The sequence below is a fragment of the Amblyomma maculatum genome, chromosome 3 (assembly GCF_055883805.1).
Source record: "Amblyomma maculatum isolate TAMU_Amacu chromosome 3, ASM5588380v1, whole genome shotgun sequence".
Classification (NCBI taxonomy): Eukaryota; Metazoa; Arthropoda; class Arachnida; order Ixodida; family Ixodidae; genus Amblyomma; species Amblyomma maculatum.
The window spans coordinates 73023903-73045552 of NC_139346.1; the positions used below are offsets into that span (position 1 = coordinate 73023903).

Below are 21650 nucleotides of genomic sequence, written 5' to 3' on the forward strand. Positions count from 1 at the left end.
TTTTGCTCAATTCGAAAAATTTGGCGACATCTGTTCCTCTGAACACCTCTGCGTTCGTGGCCATCACCCAGACGGCCACTAGCGTCCGACGGACAACCGAACTCGGCCGCAACTCGGCGGCCGATTTAGGACGTCCACCGGAATTCCGGCGTACGTACGAAAGCGGATGGTCGAATCCGTTCGCCCAGCGGACAGCCGCCGTACGTCCGCCATTGGATTTGCTTTTACACAGCTATGAAATAGTTTGTAGTCGTCGTGCTCGTCTGAACTGCGTATAAATCAGTAATACCGTCAAGTCTGCATTATATGATGCCAGAGCGAATCGATGCGATAGAAAGCGTTTCCATTAAACAGTTTTTTTTATTTTCTGCATGTTTCATCGTTGAATTCTTCCATCAAAAATTTTTGTTTAAAAGTTAAATGACCATTAAACATTTTTCTATCATGATGCTTCGGTGAAAGTTTAATCAGTAGCTGAATAGACGCAGCAAGCAGCAAGCTCAAAAAGAACGAAACCGAACCTATCCTTACAAAAATCTGAAATGAGCCAATCCAATCCATCTGACAAGTTGAAGTTTAGTCATGGAAGATGGCTTCACGTTTCCGTGTTCTGCATTTTCTGCGCAGTTACAAATACCTACGGCTGTAATGCACTGCTAGCATTGTTTTTGCTGTGGCTTGGTGCGGCTGGCACACTTTGTTCACCCGCCGATTCCAAAGTAAGTATTTCACCGAACTTTGGTTTCTTTAGTGGAACTTTTCGATGCACCGATAGTGGTGAGCTTTTGGGTAAGGAAACAGCTCTGTACAGCAGCCGAACGGTCGAGTGTTTTAGGCGAGACTGACAGGATGGCTCCGCGCCGACTAACTAAAGTGCAGCCTCAAGTCTGAGGGCCATCTTTCTCGGCATTACTGGACGCTGCGCCAGTAATCCGCGCAACTTCTCTGTCTCTGATAAAGGAGTGCCTGCCCGAGCTTTAAAGGAGTTAATTTGTTAACCATGCGCAACGTACTGAGTTGTAAAAACTATACGAGAAAACTTTTGCACTCCTCGAGCCTATCGTGCGACATGCCTACACTTGTGAAAACGTCGCGACTTTTTTTTTTTTAATGGACAGCCGCTGATCTTTCTCTCTCGAGCTTTACGGCAACTACAGTTTCTAGAAGGAACGGCTGTAGCTACTAAATAACTAAAGGTTTAGTACTCTCCTTCACCTTAGACAAACCAGGACAGCACCTTGCGCATGTTGGTTATGCATGTGGGACCGAACCGCGCAGAACAACCGGACAAGGAGGAGAAAAAAAAAAAAAAGTCAGCACTTGTCTTTTTCTTGACCCGTTGATCTGCGCTGTTCTGGCACGAATTTGACATACCGCCGCCGCGATACAGTTGGGCTGTGAGCTCTAGTGCCTGCAACGCCTTCTTTTATGCAAAGCAGGCATACTGGGAGGCCATGCAAGCCGCGGGTTCAAAAAAAAAAAAAAGAGCACGAGTTGAGCAAAAGTGAGATGAAAACAAAATTGTTGTTGCTTTGTCCTTACAGATATTCAAAGGCTCCTCAGAACTTCACTGCATTATTGACAGCGAGATAATGCTAAAGCTACACTAGAGCCATGCAGCACCTTATAGTGCATGATACTGAGCTTATGTCTCGCACTGAAAGCTCTTACCATGTTCTTAGATTATCATATTAAAGTAGCTTTAAACCCATGCTTGTTAATACAGTGATACCCATAAATTTAATCTAGGGCATCATGCTCACATATAAGGCTTCTGATAACCGCTGGTCACATGATGTAGGCTATAGCAGAAACCTGTACCTGGTCATCTTACAAGCATTTGTGCAATTGATGATTTTAATGTGTTGTAAAAGTTTTTGTGTTCTGTTTCTGTATGGGAATGCTTTCCTTATTGAAAGCTAACATTTGGCTTGCTACAGCAAAACCTCTACCTAGTCATCCTAAAAACAGCACCGCAGTTAGTGCTTTTAGTGTGTTGTAAAAGTATTTGTGTTCCGATTCTGTATGGCAATGCTTTTCTCGTTCAAGACTAGCATGAGGCTTCCAAAAATTTTTCAGATGCCATTTGCTGTAGCCGATTTCGTAGGCCAACAGGAAGCAGCACTTTGAACATGGAAAACTGTCATCCACGGGAGAATAACTGCAACATCCCTTTGCATTCTCATTTCTTTGGTATGGCTAAAAGTGAGTATTGTATCATTATCTATATTATTAATATTGAATCATGATTGTCAGTGTTGAAGTTGTTTGAGCGTGATGATTTTAAACACACAGGACATCCCTTCGACATTAAGGTTTTAGCTTGTTTACATGTAGGATGTAGAGCTGGTTTCAACAAACTTTATGCAGCAAATTCTTTTTACATTGTCCACCATGTTACTTTTTGTCATTGTCCATTGATGTAAATAACCAGTATTTTACCTTTACACAGTTGTGTGGCATGCAGTTTGCAAAATAGCAATGCATCCGTCACAGCCATGGATCAAGGCTAAGTGGCTTGTGCGTAGAGGGACCAGCCGCTCCAGCTTCACGTCATCTGCCTTTTTGCTCCGGTGTGCAGACGTGCATTGAGGCAAAGTGGTTTATGTGTAGAGAAACCAGGAGCTTCTTTGTCACATCGGGCTGTTTGTTACGGTGTGCAGATGCTCATCGAGGCAAAATGGCTGATGTGTAGAGGGACCAGGAGCTGCTGCTTAACGTCCTTCTACTCTTTACTACAGTGCACAGCCGTGCATTGATGCTAAGTGGCTTGTGCATGGAGGGCCCAGGAGCTGCAGCTTCACGTCTGCCTCTTCACTCAGATACGCAGGTGCGTATTGAAGCAAAATGGCTTATGCATAGAGGGACCAGGGGCTGCTGTGTGGCATAGTCTGTATATTTGCTATGGTGCATATCGAAGTACAATGGGGGGGGGGGGGGGGGCTCATGTGTAAAGGTACCATGAGCTGCTGCGTCATGTCGTCTGCCTCTTTACTATGGTGCGCAGGCATGCATCAAGGCAAAGTGGCTTATGCATAGAAGGACCAGGAGCTGTTGCTGCACATCTGCTATGATGCGCAGCTGCGTATTATGGGTGGTGGTGGAAAACATTGCCATCAGATACAAATACAGGAGGTTACTCACTAGCTGACCCTGAGGGGGCCTGTCCAGACAAAAATAAGGGGGCCCTAGTTTGGGACCCCAGTGGTGGTAGAGGGACTAGAGGCTGGTACTTCACGCTGTCTGCCTCTTCGCTACGGTGCAGCTGCGATGGATGCAGTGGCATCTCAAAAAGTGCATGCCATGCACTCGCATGTTCAGCCTGAGTGGACGACTGTGTACCTGCTATAGCTTTGTTATTCATATAATAAACCTAGGCCAAGTTGGATAAATTATAGCTCACCTCATGTGGTCAGCAAAGAAAAGCCACTCCAGAAAATCTGATGCATTTACTGTCATAGGATTCTTATTCATTTGCATGCTACTGACAAGTCAGATTCTTCACCCTCAGAAATGCCAGAAAAATAACCAAGGGTGCGTCTGCTATAGTCTAGCTCGCTCTTTCTCTGCAGACTTGAGTCAGATGTGTTTTCCATTTTTGTGGGTGGGACAGGTGTGAATCTTTGATTTTAAGCTTGCAACAAGTATGTTATTGTAGTTTAAAGGCAAAACGGTACTAATAATCGCAGCCCCCCGTGGCCTTTATCCCCTTTTAATAGTGTTGCTAGACACTGAATTATTAGTTTACTCTGCACTGTTTCTGTCTAGTTAATGTGCGGAGATGTACATATATTTATATGACTTGGAGTTGTCGACTTTGCACTTAGAAACATTGTAGCGTTATCTGATGTGTTGCTCTCATTTCTTTAATGATTTCTGTAAGGGATCGGTGGGTATGCTAGGCACCATTATTAGTCTGCTCTTTTTGGGTCACCTGTTCAATGCCCAGCTGCGGCCGTCTCCCACTTGCCCTCGGACAGAAGGCGGAGAGACGCGCACAGAGAGGCAGCTACAGTGCTTAACGGAAACGTAGGCAGAGAGGGAAAGAAGTCCCCTCTTCCGAGGACTTTGCTGTCGCACTCGAAGACGCGGGGACAGGCAGTTTGTTCTCGTTGCTGTGTCATGTAGGGGGCTCATTTTTATTTAAGGAGCTTTGCGAACAGTATACAACTAAGGGGTCCTTAGTACGCTGACTGGACCCATCACCCGGAGGCAGCACAGCTTTGAAACGAGCACCTCTTTTGGAAGAACTGCTTATCGTTCAAAGAAAAAACACTGTCAGCTTGAAGTGTGTAAGGCCCTCTTCCTTGTTGGGGAGCCCATAAAAGTGACAATTATTCAGTGCAGGCGCGCTGAGTGGGGTCTCGTTGAGGATTCCAACCCTGGATGTCAACAATGGTGGGAGATGGCGGCGTTGGAAAAGGGCAAGTGTGTAACAGGGACGGTATGATGCGGAGCGGGAGGATGTGGGTTGGCTCTTCTGATGTGGTCCGCAATGGTGCTGACTCGGACGCCAATAATTGCAATAATTGCCATCTAAAAGGAGCCGCCAAGGATGCAAGCTTTGGGCAACAATGGTTGCGCACGTGGGACACCGTTTTGATGGGTTCTAATTTTTTTCTTCTTTTTTTTTCCTAGGGGAGAGAGTTTGGCATGTGACCTAGTGAGCCAATCATTTCGAGGTCCATTCTCTAAATTCCGTTTGTTGTGAAACGAATTTGTTGTCCCTTTTGCATTGCTTCTATTAGGGAGAGGGTGAAGAACTTACGAAAGTGGAAAGATATGCCAAAATGTTTGTTAGCCAGTCATGTGTGAGTTCGTTGTCATTGGGGATGAGAAATGTGGGCGGAGTCCCGAAGTTAATGAAACGGCCCCGCGGCCTGGAGAACTCTTTCTGAGCTAGATTTTGATCTCTTTCCTCTTCGGCATAGATCATGGTCATTGTTTCACCTGTTGAAAAATACGTACATTCATGTATAAAATTTTCAGTTCATCTTCCTCTCCGTGTGCAAGTTGTTGTGGCCAGATGCAGTAAATTCACTATTTTCATTTCTATATAACGTGCCTTTCTGAAGATGGTGAGCTCTTTTGTCCAATCCTGTAAAAAAGCAGCAAAGCGCTCCCAAATCTTCCACAAAACTGTGTGATATCTTTAATACTAACTGCGGCTTGGTGTCACTCAAAACATGTAGTTGAGGTAGATTTCTTCCCCTCCCCCTCGTTTTGTTCGTTCAAATGAGGACCAGCGGACACTAACTCTTGCTTTTGTAATGCCCTAGGCCCCGCCTTAAGGCAGTACTCCAATGTCAATACCATTTTTATAGCTATGGCTGTCCAACAGCACTAATGTCTTTTATACACTTCTTTTACTAATCTCTTACCCAAGTGGTGGCCTATACTGTGGGGGCGAAAGTCTCTGGACAGTATGTCTAGATTTTGGACTAGAATCGCGATGTAAACGAATTGTGACCTTATTTCTCTTGCACACTTGAAAGAACTAATGTTCAACTTTCACATCGACAAGTATGGTCCGAGTTTCCTGGTCGATGTGAAACTTATGTGCTTTGATTGCAGTTTATGTAGTCCACACACTTGTCCCCGATATTACACAGGGGCAGATTAGGCGCCTTTACAGGGGCAGTTTCTTTGGTGCCTACTACCTTCCCCATAAAAAAGCTACAATGTTTCTTGTGAACAGCTGGCTGCATTTATAAATACCATTATTTTTTTTGTAATTTGTTGTGCGTAGTTGAGAAATCCATGACATACATGCACAGCTGGTTGCCAGAATTATGCAACCATATTTCAGTAACTAACATCCATGCTGCATGCTGCCGGTAATACATCAAGAGCTTGTGGTTGTCAGCTTTTTGTGTTTTGTGTAACTATAAGCCTTGCTATTGTAATGTCACATATAGCGCTGTAGGTAAACAAATAACTTTACTTTTAACTCTTGTAGAAGCATGAACACTGCGCAATCACTGCGGCGGGCTATGCTTCCACATTGGGCTTTAGCCACATGTCAAATGTCTATCTTTATTCTGCTGCAGCAGCTTGCATGTTATCAGATAAGTTACTTCGTCGCAGCTGCTCTAAGGAGACTCTTTCTAGACGCTTGTAGCCTAGATGTTGATGTCGATATACCCCCGACACGCCCAGGGAATGTCTTCGGTAGACGGTACATGGAAACCAGCGAAATGTGCAGTTTACAGAATAAAAAGGTAACAATTTTAAATGATGTTATTATTGATCACTTCTTTTCAGAGCAGGAACAATGACTTTAGAAATCTGCCTGTTAAACCGCTCAAAATGCAGGTTTCTGCCGCCAATGCGTACCTGTGTAATACTGCAATGCTCTGGCTGTGCTTTATGTTCATATACAGCATCCTTTATGCTTAGTTTCTCTGCATGTGCACTCCATGTCTTGGGCATTGCTGAGGGCGCATAGCAGCAAGCATAACATGCCATGCTTGGTCAGAGTAGCATGTTCAAAAAGACGACATAAAAACATTAAAATACTGAATGCCAGGTTCTGGTCAAACTATGTTTGTATCTTTTGTTGTTCTGCATGGGTTTTGCTGCAGTTATATGACCTTTCTATATAGTATGTGACAGTTCTGAATGGAGATGCATGCGTACAGTGCCATCTGGAAAAAGCAATTGAGAGAAACTGGCAGTTGCCCTTGGAGATGTGTAATCAAAGTTCAGCACAGATAACTTGAATTTCATTTTTCCTTCTATTGCAGGAGGAGCCCAGCCTGCTCTTTCCATCTTAGGCCTGAAAGACCAGCAACAGCTGATCGAGCAAATGCACAGGATAGTAACTGCTCCTGGAATCCCGGCCTGCGGAGGCCGCCCACAGAGAACTCGCTCATCTCCTCGCTAATTCCGAAATATTAGGTTTCACTAAATACCTTCTCCTCCACCACCTCCCCAAGGGAAGAGCTGTCACGGCCAAAGATAATTAAAATTATTCAAGTAGATTCTTAATACTCCAGTTGGCCTGCATTTTACCATGCCATTCCTTAACATCGATATTTTTTTTTAGTGTAGATTCTTTATGCATGCAGTTTTTCCAATAAAGCAAAAAAATGCTTTTTTTACAACCTCGCATGCTGGTATGCCTATGCACTTAGCATGTTTTCAGGAATGGTGCATTTGTGTAAAGCTCAGCTAGCATATGTGCCTCTTTGATGGAAGTTTTAATTGCACACTACTGTTCAGTGCTTTGTGTGTGAAAGTAAAGCAGACAACAGAAAACTTGAACCTGTTGCATATTCTATTGTCTGCTTTACTCTCACGACAAAGGCATTGAGCACTAGTATGTGACTGAAATTTCCATGGCACCTGCTTGCTGAGCTTTACACGAATGTTATTGGCAAGTTTTTACAACAATAGCGGGCCCTGCAAGCATGTTCCGGGAAACGTCCGAATGTCCGCCTCCGGCTGCCCGTCGGACGTCCGTGGGACGCGATCCGGATCCACGAACGATAGTCCGACGGACGTCCGCTGTACGTATATCGAACATAACCGGACTTCCGTCGGATGTCCGAAGGTCCGAAAACGGACGTCCGTCGGTCGACCGTCGGACGTCTATGGCCGTCTGGGCATGAAGCTGCAAATATTTCTCTGCTTTGCGGAGCACTTGTCGTAGAGAGATTTCGGCGAACGACTACAACTCACAATCGCTCGATCGCTGTTGTGGCGAACCTCGTTTTCTAAAGCGCTAGAATCGAAAACTGATGGAACCGCTGAGGTACGTTGTAATGCGGCAATTGTGGTATTCAGAAAAGCAAAGTGAGGAACAAGACAAGGAAGAAAACATGTTTTGATAGACAAGTTTAAATCACCAACCACAGTCAGTGTTACCGCCTCATAGTTTATTTTCTTCTCTCTCTAGTTCCTACAGTTGCTTCTATGAATATTCAAGCATATGTATAAATTATTCTATCCTGCTTAGCTAGCAGAGTTCCCACTGCTGGAACTGGTAGTGAGAAAAGTTAGAAGTGGCACAGGTCTGAAACGACATGCCGCAAACACCAGAATATTTCGTACACCAGACGACAGGTGCAGCCACTGCTCTTCAGGTAGAAACGCATACGAAAGGAAATCACGTCGGCACTTCTCGAAATTCCAGACGCCCGTGTTCTATTATGCAAAGACGCAGTCTCTACGTCAGGTCGCCTGGTTACGTGCAGCTTCTCGCAGCTCGGAATGCGGGCTGCGAGAAGCTACAACGGCATCAGGTAAGAAATTGTCTCGCCGTGTATGTTGGTTGATGCCAGATAAGAAGCGAGCATTTGTTGGCGGCGTCGGTAACTAAGGCCTGCGTCTCATCAAAGGCAAATTCGATTACACCACCTTTCTTCTTGGCCGCAATAGACGCGATGCTGGCGAAACAGGCTTTCGTCACGGAGTGTGCGTCTCTAGGATAGGGGATGAGCACTCCAATTTGGCACCGAGACTTCCTGGCGGAAATCGAAGACACGAGCCCTAGCGGTCGCTTTCGTCCTCCTTCTTCGGGCTGCTCCTATACGGGAAGAAAGCCGCCAAGAACTAGACGCAATCTTTTGGCCAACGTCGGCGTGCAACGTGAGCTACATTGTGAAATAATTAGTAGTGGCCGCGCAAGCAATCCTCCCTTGCCTCCGGAAGGCGAGCATATGGGGAGTCGGCACAGAAATCTCCTAGTGCCTATTTCATTCGACGCTATCTTTACAAAAACGCGAGATCCTGAAAACTGATCTTTCATAAACTGCCACATCCATTGCCGCCTTTATGGCCTCCAGTCAGCCAAGAAAAATGTGGGCTTGCACAGAGCGGTGCTGGCTTCCCAAGCCCGCATGTGGGTCCCTTCTTTTAGGCCCAGGAAGATATATTTCGATCAAGAAAGACCCACTGTGGGTCTGAATAGCTTTGGGCGGCCGAGGAGGTCGTATTTCTATAGAAGCGAAATTCCATAAAAAAAAAAAATAAAATAAAGCGGGTAAGTAGTGTGCGATGCCAGGTCACTTTAAAAGCACACCAGGTGGTCTAAATTAGTCTGAACCCTTTCACAACTGCATCCGATGCAGTCCTTGTGCCCCTTCGGAACGCTAAATCACACAAGGCTGACTCTTTAGATGAAAAATGCCCGTCAACCAGGAATTCAGCAAAAATATCGATGTGCGCTTATATGAATCCCCGACAGCCGATTCAGAAAGATCGCGATACTTCCATTCTTTAAGACGAAAGGAATACGTTTCGCGTGAGAAACGGAAAGAATAGTTTTCATAAAAAAAAATACATTTTCACCAGTAAGACAAGCTGCCGACGTGCTGTATTGAACGCTTTGTATAGAGGTTTTAGGCAGAAAAGGAGGGTTCAGAGGAGCATCGAGGCGAAAGCAGTTATACGTATGCATGTGGAACATCAAGAGAAAATTAAGATACGCTCGCTTAATAATTATGCAGTTATCATTGGCATGATTTCACATATTGTTTTCGTCCCGGTAGTTTGTGTAAGCATCGAGGTGGACAAAGTGTGAACTTCGACATTAGAAATGCACAGTGGTATTTTTTTTCATACAAAGTTTCACGGTGCTAGAAAGCTACACTAATGAAAGAGCCCACTTTGCCTGAGGGGCACTGGTGGGCTCAGGTAATTTACCTTGTTTAATGTCAAATTCAGCGTAAATATAGCGGATGACGTTGTAGGAGAAATAGTTTTCAGAAGTAGCATTTTGGAAGTCCGCTACAGTTGTGATGAACCCAAGAGATGAACAAGGGCACCACATATGGAATTTAAGGAACGCCAAGTTAGAGAAAAAAGGGGAACATTTACATAAGCGATTGCTTTGCTCAATCAGACATTTCAGTTCAATTCTTTAGATCGCAGAAAATCTGGCCGAAGTATGCGTCCGTTCTCTCAACGGTGCAAGGCTGTAATCCACGTTTTTTTTTTTTTTTAGTAAAGTTGTTTTTTGTCTTAGGGCATAATCGAATATGTAAAAATAAAGGAGGTATTAAATGGAAGAAAAAAGGTTAGCTGATCTAATAAAGTTCAAGAGAGAGCAATGATAAGGTCCTTGAGTCCATGAAGTGTATGAAGAGTTGTTCGGCAAAAGGCCCACTGCCGTCAGGTGCCGAATTCTCGTCGGCTTCAGTGCCGGGCGAACCCACAAGTGGTGAATACCTGCCTCGGGATCTGGTGACTTGCAGACAGACAGGACATCCTGGACGTTGATATAAATATCGATATTGCGGCCATGTTTGTATCACCACAGGTGTGAGGGCAACCCCGACCCTGATTCTCCGTAGCGCAACCTGCTCAGCGCGGGTAAGACCACTGGGGAGGGTTACCGCAAACGGTGGGACAAGAGCACGTGTGCGGCGCCGGAGGTGCTCCTTTTTGTGAGAAGCATAGTGGCATTATCCCTAGTAAGGAAGCGTGTCAATGATGAAGGTAGAGTCGCCTGGCGGGTTGCAGAATCGGCAGAGGTTTGCGAACTGAGTAGGTCACGTGGGACTCACTCAATTCGAATGGTTTGCGAGATGCGAGCCGCCAGACGATGTATATTCTGGCGGTTCTTCATAGTTCTTCCCGCTTAGTAGCGCCGCCTAGTGGCTGGCCTATCGGATAATTTTATATATGCAAATTTTAATGCGACTCCCAAAGCTTCTACTTAAGTAGCGAGAGCTAGCGGCAAATCGGAAAACATTTGTGAAACGGGTGAAAGCGTAATGAAACACGTTACTTCTCGTGTAGCGTAATGCATTAGCGCTCCACATCAGAGTGCGACAAGCTGTACTTCAAATTCATTCATTCTGTGCATTTATTGAAGGGATATCCTTTTTAGATTCAAGGTCTGCGGAAACCTTCGCAGAAAATTTTTACGTGAACAGACAGTTAAGAAAAGAAATTCTGCCTATACTGGAAATCCAGTCCACAGTCGAAAGTGCTAACCACTCGACCAAGCTAGCCGTATGTCTTTATTGCATTCGTATCACAGAAGCTATAAACTTGAGGATTTTACATAAGTCAGCCGCTTTACATGCAATAAGTGTTATTAAATAATGTTTAAATGGATCACTTTTTTTCGTGGCTTTTATATACCACGGTACACGTGAGCGAGTATTCAAAACATCACTTGGCTATACACAGAGCTCGTAAGAAGGCGATCGCAGTTCTATTCGTCCAACGTGAGGACAATAGTAGCGATAACAACGACGACGCAGTCAGTGAAAATGATCGAAACTAGAGGCTCGGTTTTAAGTGCAGGACGAGGCAACGTTAAGGGGTCCGCCTGGGTCCCAACGCTGCCGCTCACCCAAACTATCCGAAAAGTAAATGTTTCTTTTTTTTGGCATCCAAGGTTAGTCGAACACGATCAGATTCATGTGCCTTCGGTTGGCCTCTCCCCTTATATCGGTGGGGCCACTCGGAGAAATTTATCCCGTATATATTTGTTCCTTTCCTCTATATGTAAGACGCGGTACTCTTACTATCTCGGAATATCAGGCTTGCCATCCACCGGGCCTGTACAAGAAGTTTGTGTTCCAGATGACCATGGTGGGATTTGGGAAGCCGAAAATAATTGTTCACCTTATTTTAACTTGTTTCAAAGGGTACTGGTTCACCGCCTGGGTCAATCTGTAGCTCCGCTACGCTTATGCCGCGGCCACTCAAACAAGAAACGTGCGCTTAAATGCACGCTCGAATAGAAAGCAAACTTAATGCAAACACTGGTGAATTATTCCTTCAATGAAATGTCAACAGTAGTCATTGCAAGGAGAAGAGCATCAAGATTACATGACTCAAGATGATTTGATAATAGGCAGCCCAACTGGGTGATTACAGCCAAGATACTCCTCTTCTAGTCAATACGTTAACCCTGTTACTTAACAGACACAAATTTATTAACTGAGAGTTGTTAGAACCCGAACTGATTTTGAGAAGAAATTCCTTATTAAGTACTGTATCAACAGGCTGGGAAAAGTTTCTGATCACAGGGCGAGTTAGAAATTCCATATCTAGGTTATATACGATATTATGCATGAAAAAGACAAGTTTTGTTGTCTTGCCAAATCCATGTCTGAATCTATGCTTGCTATTAGAGGGAATGCTATATTAATTAAGGACTTTCATATTGTAGCTACACTTTATGAGTTCTAGAACCTTGCATGAATAAGAAGTTGTCTTCGTTTGGTCACGGCCAATTCCCCTTGTCGATACGTTGGCTCGGCTAGCCTTTTAGCTCCCCCACAACCCTTGTTCAGTGCTCTTTTAAACTGCGTAGCCATCTTCTTTCTGTCATTCTACGCTTTATTAATAGAAATGATATTTGGGTCAGTATCCATATACACATTTACCAATAGTCTTTATAAGATGTATCTGTATCTCTGGAGGTTACAAATAATGCAACTAGCACTGCTTCAGGTACGGGGTCGTTCAGCAAGGCCATGACTAAACAAAGGTGTACGTACATTTTGCGAGCCGACACAGTGCTAATACTATTACTTGTCACTCTAGGCAAGCCATTGAGCAAAGATGCCCTGATTCTGCTTCAGCCTAATTTTATTTATTTCCAATACCTCAAAGACCCCAGGAGTGCGGGGTTGTACATGTGGGGTAGGCTTGACCGTATTATCGCGATTAACAGAAAAAGTGTTCAATGGCGGCTTTGAAATGGCTTCGGTTAGAGTGAACCACGATGACAGCGGGAAGATCGTTCCAGTCGATGGCTGTCCTTACAAAAAATGAACTGAGGTGCGTTGTCGTTCCGGCATGTGGCGGATAAACAGCCAAGGTGTGGCTGATGCGACTGGATGTTCGATGAATCGGCGTGATGACTGCTGTGCTAGATGATAAGGCATGATAAAATTTATGAAAAACAAAGTCTAGATATTTTACGGCGTGCTTGCAAGCTTGGGAGACCTGCATTAGCTTTTAGATTAGTGGCGCTAGTATTTCGAGAATAGTCAGAGAAGATAAATCTAGCTGCACGGTTTTGGGTTAATTCAATGGTAGATATCAGGTTTTGAAGATGCGGGTCCCACAATGCGCATACTTCAAATTGGACCTTACAAGAGTTACTTAAGCTACATGTTTAACGGAGGTTAAACATGTAGCCTGAGCTATGTTGCGCCGAAGAAAGCCAAGTGTGTAGTTAGCGCCGTTAGTAACGTGTGTAATTGATGGAAATCAAAATTTAACGCCATTCCTAACAGCCGTGAGTGCATTCGATTTCATGCGAATTGATTGCTGATATTTTTATGTGTACCAAAGTGTTCTCGTTACACTAGAAATCCGCCTCCGAACCCAGGTTGAGAGGAAACTTTTAAAGAGGAGTCAAATTCCTATCGGCGTAAACCAAACCTGGTCGATAGCGCTGCAAACATTTGAATAGCGCAGTCATACCGGGTAGAAGCCACGGGAACTAAAAAGCTGATTTGTGCCCCACAATATAGATGGCGCGTCCGTGTTCTAGTGCGTCATCAATACCTGCGCTTCAAGGTCGAGTCGAAGATATGCGAGGAGATAATGGATGCCTTAGGATTTACGCAGTGTTTGTTGATCGTTTGGGGGGTGGTTGATAGTGCAGTTGCGTGATTGATTAGTCAGTATTGATTGGTGATTAGTGAATAAAACGAACGTGGTACAGATAAATAACCTTGTGCGTATGTCAATGACTTTGAACATGTGTGATGACCTTTGGCTAGTACCAGTGCGACAACTTTGACATTGTAACAGATGAGCGCTATAGTACTGGGGCTTCGTTTAAACACGTGTGTTGTCGGGATGGTGCTACTCGACGATCAAGGAGATGTCGTAATACGGATTCCGACAAGAAGGAGAAGGAAGCTCGGTATGGGGGGGGGGGGGGGGGGGGGGATTGAAGCAAAGACTGGGTGCCGAAGTGCGATAAGTCAGAAAAGGAAGCGAAGAGCATAAGCGTGAGGAGGAATTCGAACTGGAACGCCAGTAAGCTGCCGACGGTCATAAACGGCCCATACAGCAAAAGGTGTCGAGCTGAAGCGTCAACGTCGTTTAATAATAAGGACACAAGCGGGTGTCATCGAAGTAACAAAAAAAAAAAGCAATGAGCGCGCACGCTCTCGCGTCTGTTGTTAAGGCGAAGCTTAGCCATTCTCCTAACCTCTTTCAGAAAACGTTTTCATGTGTTTATTTCAAAGCAGGGCGCAATCTTAGACCCACCAAAGCCATAACGGAAATATGAGAACAGATCCTCAAGAATAAACGCACAGCCTTCACTTCCGCCTCGATTATTGCGATATATTTTCTGCGAGGTCTCCAGTGTCAAAACGCTTCTTCGCAGGAGAGGGCGGGCCAGATTTTTGAGCAAGAAATGAACGTCGGCAAAATCTCACGCGGAAAGAAAAAGAAGTTAGCTCAAAAAGAGCAGTGAGTCGTGCTGAATTTGGAGCAAGAAAAACATCTTAGAGAAAGAGTGGCCTGAGTGGAACTCGCCTCCTTGACTTCCTTTCGCCAGCTCCTATTACCAACATGAGAGATGAACATCGTAACGCTGTATTATGCATGCAGACTGCCTCCGGGGCATGTGTCCGATAATCACGCATCCTATTTCATCCACGCCTACGCGATTTCGCATAGCGTCCTGCGAAACCATTCAATATTATAGCACACGAACACATTACGTGGAGTGTTCACGAATGGAAACAAATAGGCGTATGGAGAAAATACTTCTGGAAAAGCAAAGAAAGGAACGATCATTATGCTCCTATGCATATTACAAAAATTGTTGGCCGGTATAGCATGGCCGGTATAGATTTGATGTTGGGAAAGGTTGAGGGTCGCCGGAGAAGGGGTAGGCAGCGAACGCGATGGTTAGATGGCATTCTCGAGGCATTGCAGATGAAGCTATGTGATGTCAAGAAGATAGTGAGAGACCGGAAAGCGTGGCGTGATATGGTCGATAAGGTCACGAAGAGTCGGACGCGACTGAACGCCTGAACTGAACTGATAGCATGGTTAAACCAAAGGCGAACTAGGCCTACTAACGCTCCAATGCCGGTGTGTCTACTTGCTTTCTGTCTGGGTGCAATCAAGAAGACAAAATGCGAGTCGAGTCGCAAAAAAAGGGTTTCCAGTGTTCCCCATTTGAAGTGGTTTATTTGATCCGACAAGACAGCGTTGCTTGAGCAAAAATATATCAACATCCAATACCGAGAAAAATTCTTTAGTCATCGTACATCTTCAGCCACACCGTTAACGGGCAAAATTTGAAAGACGCAGCCGAGAAGCGAGCTCCCGGAAGGAAGCCAAGCGGTATTCCTAAAGTAAAGCTTTCAGCTCACTTGCATCCGCTCAATACACCAGCGATGGATCAGCAGTAGCAAGAAAGTCCTCGTCTGATGATCGGAACCAACCGAGCGTAGCTAGGGGACGCCTCGTTTGGCTTCTAGGCGGGGAAATATCGCGAGCGCTTCTTGTTTGCCCTTCGACGTGCGGCAGCGCATCAGGGGACGGCAAAAGAAAGGCGTCCCGAGATACAGCCGGCTTCGCTTCATGGGCTGTTCCGTACTGCCCGGCGCCCGCCGTGGCCCCTGCATGACTGATGGTGGTTTAGCTGTAAGGAGAAAACCAGCCGCTTTCTTGGAACGACTCAGGGAACGCATGGTCTCAACGGAGAATAGTGCTATTCATTGCGGACGCCTAAAAACGTCTATGGTCCTCGCATGATGTTTTGTCAAGGAAGCACTGTGCAGTTCTAGACTTTTCTTTTTTTTTAGTTTTTCCGATAAAGTGCTTATGGTTACAGTCATACCCTGGGAGCCCCTTGCTTCTGTTATAAGTGTTCGAGGAAAACGGAAAGGAATGTAATGGTGACAGTAGGCATACACAGCTGGTCTCCTGAATTGTAACGAGGAGGCAGCTGTTTGGCTCTTTAAACGTCTTCTCAGCATTTACCAACTTACTCGTCCAGCCGCGGTGACTCAGTGTGGTTAAGGGCGCTCGAGTGTTTAACTCAACGACGCCGAATCGAATCCCGCCGGCGCTGGCTACTTTTCGATGGAGGCGAAAAGCAATGCACCCGTGTTCTTTGCCATGTCAGTGCACGGTAAAAAACGCCAGGTAGTCGGAATTGCGGGAGTCCTCCACCACAGCGTCACTCAGAGCCTAAGACGCTTTGGGAAGTCAAATACAATAAAACTAAACCAAACTAAAATACCCTGCGTTTATAACATCAGTGAGGCGCTCTAGGCAATAGCCTACCATGTGTAAGGAACAAAACAGAATGTGACTATATCGTACTGCACGGGCTACACTTTCTGTTTGCTGTTCCTCTAGGATGCATTTAGTGGTAGTGGGACAGTTCAGTACGTGATTTATTAGTGGCAGGGGCACGACGGGAATGTTCTTGGTTATGTTGCATGGACCCCTGGCCGCTGGGCGCCGAACATTCTGGTGTCATGTCGAATACTTTCGTTGAAACAACGTGTTTTTTTTTTGTTTTTTTTTTTTTCAATATTCGTTAGCCTCGCGTCAACACGGTGTCGACTGAGCCTTAAGTTACTTATAAAAGAAGTAAAACTGACTGAAAAAGCTGTGCTGAAACCTGCATATGTCGAAAAACGTATGAAGAAGTGAACTCAGAAATGAACTTGAGAAATACCAATAAGTACGCAAACAAATTCAGAAGTAGTCAATGTAGGTTTACAGGAAAATAAAACTATCACTCTATATAATCAGCGGATAACGTACTGGTAAGTATTAGTAGCGATATAAGTGAATTGTTCTCGTGGCCTTCTTACAATCATTAGATATAGGGTGTGTGTCATGGAAGTTTGCCATTGCGAGCGTATTTCTCTGCGTTCCCAAGGGTATGTACTCGGAGAATGAAAAGAGGAAAAACTAATTACCATGTGCCTTGGGGCTGGTACACACCCGAATGATCGGTATAAAACATGGGCAGGTGCTTCGAAACGATTGTTCACGGTACGCTCATGCGTGGATATGCGCAGCGGCTTACATTTCTTTTACGTGTTTTGCAGCATTTAACGGTGCATGCAAATATGAATCAACAAGCTTGATGTCTATAATATATGATGTATAGGTGAATTAAAATGCCCTTATATTTTTTTCATTGTGATACTGAAATAAACATTTGTGTCGTCTCCGTAAGAGCCGCGCATAACTCCATAAAATGGAAGAGCGAAAAGAAACGACGTTGTGTGAAGGAGAAGTTCCTCAGAACGGAAGTTTTTCTCCGAGGTGCCAAACCAAAGATCTTACTGGGAACCTAAAAGCACTGTTGATTACAATATTTTCAGCTGTACGCAGCGCGTAAACAAAGGAAAAATTAGCAAAACGTTGGCTCCATGCAGCTGGTGGATTTTCAACGTGCTTTCTGAAACTTTTCAAAGATAAACAGACAGATTAGCTTAATCTTTAGGTCCACTGGCCAGGGCTAATGACGTCTGGTGAGTTTTGTTTCAAGGCAAGCATGCACTTATTTTTGCGTTTAGCAAAAACGGCATGGCCTATGTGCCTTTGTTAAGCCTTCAATATCTGGAACGCGTCGCCTATCAGAGTCGCTCGGAGCAGCTATAGTGAGCAGTGTGTGCATAGGTCAATATAAATATCTCGCCTATAAGCCCCAATCTCCACCATGAGACACTCTAGAAAGCCTCCACCATTCAGCCACTCATTGGTCTCCCCCCCCCCCCCCTTACCTTCTGTGACCGGACTCGACAGCCCTAACGGCGTCTAGATCTTCCCTTTTTATTTCCCTGTTATCGTACACTGACCCCTCGCCTACATGCACTCGTATAACGCTTCCAAACATATCAGGGATATATTAAAGCATTGCTTATATTCCTCCGCCGTTTTTTGCTGATATCTTTTTTTTTTTCATTTTTTTTGTTGCGCGATTGCGAAATGATGCTTACCTCAATTTACCTTTCCATTCTGCCGCTTCACGTGCGACTTAACTCGTTTTCGACTAATCCTGATTTTCTCCGCATGCTGACGCCCGCAGAGAAGTTTCAAGAAATCTTCGAAGATGTCGCATAAAAACAGCATCCAAATTACATTAGTGATGCATTGAGAAGGCAATCGACGTAAACTTGAATCCTGTGTGTAATCAACACTGCCAACGCGCATATGTCTCATTAAATCACGTATATCTCCTAACGCGACAGCGTTGAAGGCCACGTTCTCTAGACGCTCCAGTGCCGGCATTGTCACTATCGTCGTTGCGAGCAAAAAATCACGCGCTTGCCTCTGACAGGGGGTAGCGGTAAGTCAGAACAAATTTTTATCATACTGGCTGGGAATCTCCGCATCGAAAGGTGACCAGCATCAGCATGCAATTTTCGGATGCTTATGAAGTGCTGCGCCATCTAGAAGCGGCCAATAAAAGCTGTCTGCTATTGCAGTCATTGCTTCTGAAAATCGGTTTATTTCATTTTTTCTTTTCCCTCTCATTCACCTGAACGACTCTTACGCCTAACAATTTTTACTAATGCACCTTTTCAGCTGATCGTAATTGTCAGGTGGTTGTGCATTGATCAACAATTTGCAATTTCACAAATTAGTGTATTTTAAGACCGCGCGTGCAACCACTATCGCTATACAACTGAATTTTCACCAATCGAAACCGCCATTATTTGATACATGGGTCCAATGGGAAGTTTCTCCACAGATATAATATCAAATTGCTCTGGCGGCCCGGAGCACGACCGTGCGCTGATTGGTCTGGTTCTGTGACGTCACGAGACCACGTGACATGGCAGAATTGGCAGGAACTGCTGACTTGAGTAGCTCCTTTGAGATCGGAGGGGGAGATAAGTATCTCAACCTTCGATTCCGAGTCGCACACATTAAGCCTACACCCGGCACGCGCTTCGTCAGGCCTTGGTTGAAGCGGCGCTTTTACCTTATGCAGGGTTCTCGCATACTCTAGTGACGAGGATGCTTGAGATAACAAATGCGGAAATTAAGCAAGCAATGCATGGATCCGCAAGGACAGTCCAGGCTGAAGCAACTAACGCGTTCGCGCCATACCCTTAAAGACGGCGCTTAAGTGTCTGTTAAAATTTCAGTAAAACATTTTGTAATTTTCTCCCTCTCGCTCCTTAAAGACCGATATTTTCCGTTCTGCGGCTTCCTTAACAATAGCATTTATTTTGTGCCTGACTGTATTAAACCTATCGGTAATTAGAAGACGACGATATCTTGGTTGCTGTTTTCTTGAGATGCGCTTTCACTATGTAGCATCAGGAAAACTCTACGTACTTCGACTTCAGTGAAAGCAATAATTTTGGCGACGATCTTTCAAGGCTAGCTATCGCTGCGAAAGTTCAGTGATTAAGCGTTATCTTACTCGTTGCGTGGTACCTCGTTATTGACAGAGCTCTTGCACCTCACTGACCATCAGAAAAGAAAGATAGCATGCATTTCTGGAGTTGCGGTACTGTATTAGGCGCAAGTGCACAGAACAATTTCCATGAAGCCAGATGAAATTATCATTCATCTTCCTTATGCCTGTTGCTATTTTAACATATTTGTATTACATTTTTGGGTAAGTTTAACATGCCGCAGAGATATTAAAAGAAAGTTTGTCAACGGGGAATCGCTGTCATTGCAGGAATTGTTGCTGGCTATGACTGCTGACACAGCACGAGACGCTCAGAAAAGCAACTCGCTTCGGAGGAATGTACGATGACGGTGACTAAGCACAACTGTGGAATTTCTGACTCCCTGTGCTTTTCCCTTTTATCTGCTTGTTTTTTTTTTTTTAGAATGTTACTGCTCCCCCAGGGAGGAGGCTGAAGAGTTGTGCCGCAGTGACCAAAGCTCAACTTAAAGGGACACTAAAGACAGCCAAAGATGGTATGAAAATCTAATAAACTACATTTGGTGACACTGTCGCCGCATATCCGGCAGCAAAAAATAGAATAATTGCTGAGATATTGCGATAAGAAGTTGAGGTTTTTTCTTGTTCCCGCCGGTCGAATTCAAACTGTGCCCTCCGACTACGTAGTCGGAGTTGAGTGACGCACACTATGACGTAAGCGGAGACTCCGTGATAGCTAGCCAGCCGGCGCGGCCCGCGGCGTCGCATCCCTCAGGGGCCAACATGGCAACAGCGTACTCGCAACGACGGCCTCAGCCGAAATAAATAAAACAATGAAGAGAGTAATTTACCGAGCGATGGACCCATAAGGGAAGAAAAAAAAAACATAGAGCGCTTGTAATGCACAATACTTTACATGTTTCTCAAGCTTTTGAGCTTGCACTGTGTATAAACAAACCGAGCCCTCGGTCATCGCAACGCTTCCTGACATGTTTACATACAAATAAGATTTATTTACCAGCAAAATAGTGTCCTCGCTGCTGCGCTTGTCAGTTTTGAAGCTTCGTCGTACTTTTTCCTTCAAGGTTTGTGCTACAGCTCCGTGTTCAGCGAAAATTACGTCCACGGTAGCAGAACATGACCGAAGTGCCGGCGCCACTACATTTGCCAGCGCTGTGAAATTCCACATGTTAAAATAGATCCAGTGCACAATATAGTGCGCATAGGCATCCAGAACATTAGTTGCAAGACGTGAGAGCAGGCAGCATACGCCGATGATCAAGAAGTTGTAATGTTTAGATCGGCAGCAGAAACACTTTATTGTAAATGGGGCCATGACATAAAAACTAGAAATATTTCTCAGGTACCTGTGGCGCGGCGTAGCCTAGCGGTTAGCGCCAAACGTTATGGAGCAAGCAGTAGCGAGTTCGAGTCTTGCAGCTACTGACGTTTTTTTTTTTTTTTTTTTTTTTTTTACAAATCGATTTTTTTTTCACCTTTTGTAATGTATTTCTGGTGCTTCGTTATTTTTAGTTTTTACTTTTTACCTGAGGCCCTTTTTTTCGCCGGGCGACGAGCGCAATATATCGACGCTCTCCTTGGTATGAGCGGCAAGTATGCCCCTTTTGTTTACAACGCCTGCAAATAGCACGTTGAAGGTCTTGTTGACGCAGTATATGTTGGTCAGATGTGCCATGATTTAGTGAACAATTGAATGATAATGCGTTTTTCCTTCGGTACTTAGCATATGTATGCTTTTAGTGGCGTACGTAGCTGCAGTCAAGCGGTCAGGTCGCAGTCGAAGCGGCAACGGCGGCGATATGTTGGCGCAGAAGTGTGAACGAAGGAGCGTGTCGGCGGTAGCGGATTTCGCTCGCGTGCCTCCGAATGCTCAAATGGGAACCATCAAGGCGCATCTGCTGCTCCAAGCTTGTAATTCAGGCGCTGCAGGTTCAAACAAACTATCCGAGTGCTTACGAAATGCCTGAGCCGAAACATAACCAAAACTGAAGTGGGCGCCTGTGGCGCCTCCAAGTATATTTTTGTATTTGCCTTGCAACGTTTACGTTATCTTTTCGCAGTCGTTTACGTATGATAAAAGCATGTTATCATGTTTGAGAAAAAACGTACTACCGCATTCAAACATGCAATGTAATTCGCATTTGTCAGCCTCCGGGATTCCTAGCGCGTCACGTGATTTGTAGTTGCGAGCCTCGGCCGTTTGGCTGTGGTGGCGATACCTGTATTTCTGTTATTCTTCTTTACTACCTTATAACAGCTCTGTTTTCAGTAAGAGTGGTCTTTTTGTAATCAGGAACTGGTATTCTAT

General features: G+C 44.9%; 1 long non-coding RNA gene across 1 annotated transcript; it reads left to right on the forward strand.

Moving 5' to 3' along the window:
• The first annotated feature begins 580 nt into the window (after positions 1 to 580).
• On the forward strand, positions 581 to 7027 carry LOC146194973 (uncharacterized). Its single transcript, XR_014705513.1, has 3 exons — positions 581 to 719; positions 2080 to 2205; positions 6747 to 7027. It is a non-coding gene; the product is annotated as an uncharacterized LOC146194973 (long non-coding RNA).
• The last annotated feature ends 14623 nt before the right edge of the window (positions 7028 to 21650 follow it).